This window comes from Herpailurus yagouaroundi, unplaced genomic scaffold (genome assembly GCF_014898765.1).
Source record: "Herpailurus yagouaroundi ecotype Mexico unplaced genomic scaffold, PumYag 28, whole genome shotgun sequence".
Taxonomy (NCBI): domain Eukaryota; kingdom Metazoa; phylum Chordata; class Mammalia; order Carnivora; family Felidae; genus Herpailurus; species Herpailurus yagouaroundi.
This window is the reverse complement of record NW_024412376.1, coordinates 50839034-50842968: the sequence shown is the minus strand read 5'-3', so window position 1 is coordinate 50842968 and position 3935 is coordinate 50839034.

Sequence of the window (3935 nt, the reverse complement as noted above, 5' to 3'; positions counted from 1 at the left end):
TTTTTTTTTTTCCTTCCCCTCCCCCATGGGTTCCTGTTAAGTTTCTCAGGATCCACATAAGAGTGAAACCATATGGTATCTGTCTTTCTCTGTATGGCTTATTTCACTTAGCATCACACTCTCCAGTTCCATCCACGTTGCTACAAAAGGCCATATTTCATTTTTTCTCATTGCCACGTAGTATTCCATTGTGTATATAAACCACAATTTCTTTATCCATTCATCAGTTGATGGCCATTTAGGCTCTTTCCATAATTTGGCTATTGTTGAGAGTGCTGCTATGAACATTGGGGTACAAGTGCCCCTATGCATCAGTACTCCTGTGTCCCTTGGATAAATTCCTAGCAGTGCTATTGCTGGGTCATAGGGTAGGTCTATTTTTAATTTTCTGAGGAACCTCCACACTGCTTTCCAGAGCGGCTGCACCAATTTGCATTCCCACCAACAGTGCAGGAGGGTTCCCGTTTCTCCACATCCTCTCCAGCATCTATAGTCTCCTGATTTGTTCATTTTGGCCACTCTGACTGGCGTGAGGTGATACCTGAGTGTGGTTTTGATTTGTATTTCCCTGATAAGGAGCGACGCTGAACATCTTTTCATGTGCCTGTCGGCCATCCGGATGTCTTCTTTAGAGAAGTGTCTATTCATATTTTCTGCCCATTTCTTCACTGGGTTATTTGCTTTTTGGGTGTGGAGTTTGGTGAGCTCTTTATAGATTTTGGATACTAGCCCTTTGTCCGATATGTCATTTGCAAATATCTTTTCCCATTCCGTTGGTTGCCTTTTAGTTTTGTTGGTTGTTTCCTTTGCTGTGCAGAAGCTTTTGATCTTCATAAGGTCCCAGTAATTCACTTTTGCTTTTAATTCCTTTGTCTTTGGGGATGTGTCAAGTAAGAGATTGCTACGGCTGAGGTCAGAGAGGTCTTTTCCTGCTTTCTCCTCTAGGGTTTTGATGGTTTCCTGTCTCACATTCAGGTCCTTTATCCATTTTGAGTTTATTTTTGTGAATGGTGTGAGAAAGTGGTCTATTTCAACCTTCTGCATGTTGCTGTCCAGTTCTCCCAGCACCATTTATCAAAGAGACTGTCTTTTTTCCATTGGATGTTCTTTCCTGCTCTGTCAAAGATTAGTTGGCCATATGTTTGTGGGTCTAGTTCTGGGGTTTCTATTCTATTCCATTGGTCTATGTGTCTGTTTTTGTGCCAATACCATGCTGTCTTGATGATGACAGCTTTGTAGTAGAGGCTAAAGTCTGGGATTGTGATGCCTCCTGCTTTGGTCTTCTTCTTCAAAATTGCTTTGGCTATTCGGGGCCTTTTGTGATTCCATATGAATTTTAGGATTGCTTGTTCTAGTTTCGAGAAGAATGCTAGTGCAATTTTGATTGGGATTGCATTGAATGTGTAGATAGCTTTGGGTAGTATTGACATTTTGACAATATTTATTCTTCCAATCCATGAGCAGGGAATGTCTTTCCATTTCTTTAAATCTTCTTCAATTACCTTCATAAGCTTTCTATAGTTTTCAGCATACAGATCCTTTACATCTTTGGTTAGATTTATTCCTAGGTATTTTATGCTTCTTGGTGCAATTGTGAATGGGATCAGTTTCTTTATTTGTCTTTCTGTTGCTTCATTGTTAGTGTATAAGAATGCAACTGATTTCTGTACATTGATTTTGTATCCTGCAACTTTGCTGAATTCATGTATCAGTTCTAGCAGACTTCTGGTGGAGTCTATCAGATTTTCCATGTATAATATCATGTCATCTGCAAAAAGCGAAAGCTTGACTTCATCTTTGCCTATTTTGATGCCTTTGATTTCCTTTTGTTGTCTGATTGCTGATGCTAGAACTTCCAGCACTATGTTAAACAACAGCGGTGAGAGTGGGCATCCCTGTCGTGTTCCTGATCTCAGGGAAAAAGCTCTCAGTTTTTCCCTGTTGAGGATGATGTTAGCTGTGGGCTTTTCATAAATGGCTTTTATGATCTTTAAGTATGTTCCTTCTATCCCGACTTTCTCAAGGGTTTTTATTAAGAAAGGTTGCTGGATTTTGTCAAAGGCCTTTTCTGCATCGATTGACAGGATCATATGGTTCTTATCTTTTCTTTTGTTAATGTGATGTATCACGTTGATTGATTTGCGAATGTTGAACCAGCCCTGCATCCCAGGAATGAATCCCACTTGATCATGGTGAATAATTCTTTTTATATGCCATTGAATTCGATTTGCTAGTATCTTATTGAGAATTTTTGCATCCATATTCATCAGGGATATTGGCCTGTAGTTCTCTTTTTTTACTGGGTCTCTGTCTGGTTTAGGAATCAACGTAATACTGGCTTCATAGAATGAGTCTGGAAGTTTTCCTTCCTTTTCTATTTCTTGGAATAGCTTGAGAAGGATAGGTATTATCTCTGCTTTAAACATCTGGTAGAACTCCCCTGGGAAGCCATCTGGTCCTGGACTCTTATTTGTTGGGAGATTTTTGATAACCGATTCAATTTCTTCACTGGTTATGGGTCTGTTCAAGCTTTCTATTTCCTCCTGATTGAGTTTTGGAAGAGTGTGGGTGTTCAGGAATTTGTCCATTTCTTCCAGGTTGTCTTCCAGATTGTCCAATTTGTTGGCATATAATTTTTCATAGTATTCCCTGATAATTGTTTGTATCTCTGAGGGATTGGTTGTAATAATTTCATTTTCATTCATGATTTTATCTATTTGGGTCATCTCCCTTTTCTTTTTGAGAAGCCTGGCTAGAGGTTTGTCAATTTTATTTATTTTTTCAAAAAACAAACTCTTGGTTTCGTTGATCTGCTCTACCATTTTTTTAGATTCTATATTGTTGATTTCTGCTCTGATCTTTATTATTTCTCTTCTTCTGCTGGGTTTAGGCTGCCTTTGCTGTTCTGCTTCTATTTCCTTTAGGTGTGCTGTTAGATTTTGTATTTGGGATTTTTCTTATTTCTTGAGATAGGCCTGGATTGCAATGTATTTTCCTCTCAGGACTGCCTTCACTGCGTCCCAAAGCGTCTGGATTGTTGTATTTTCATTTTCGTTTGTTTCCATATATTTTTTAATTTCTTCTCTAATTGCCTGGTTGACCCACTCATTTGTTAGTAGGGTGTTCTTTAACCTCCATGCTTTTGGAGGTTTTCCAGACTTTTTTCTGTGGTTGATTTCAAGCTACATAGCATTGTGGTCTGAAAGTATGCATGGTATGATTTCAATTCTTGTAAACTTATGAAGGGCTGTTTTGTGACCCAGTATATGATCTATCTTGGAGAATGTTCCATGTGCACTCGAGAAGAAAGTATATTCTGTTGCTTTGGGATGCAGAGTTCTAAATATATCTGTCAAGTCCATCTGATCCAATGTCTCATTCAGGGCCCTTGTTTCTTTATTGACCGTGTGTCTAGATGATCTATCCATTTCTGTAAGTGGGGTGTTAAAGTCCCCTGCAATTACCACATTCTTATCAATAAGGTTGCTTATGTTTATGAGTAATTGTTTTATATATTTGGGCGCTCCGGTATTCGGCGCATAGACATTTATAATTGTTAGCTCTTCCTGATGGATAGACCCTGTCACTATTATATAATGTCCTTCTTCACCTCTTGTTACAGCCTTTAATTGAAAGTCTAGTTTGTCTGATATAAGTATGGCTACTCCAGCTTTCTTTTGGCCTCCAGTAGCATGATAAATAGTTCTCCATCCCCTCACTCTCCATCTGAAGGTGTCCTCAGGTCTAAAATGAGTCTCTTGTAGACAGCAAATAGATGGGTCTTGTTTTTTTATCCATTCTGATACCCTATGTCTTTTGGTTGGCGCATTTAATCCATTTACATTCAGTGTTATTATAGAAAGATATGGGTTTAGAGTCATTGTGATGTCTGTATGTTTTATGCTTGTAGTGATGTCTCTGGTACTTTGTCTCAC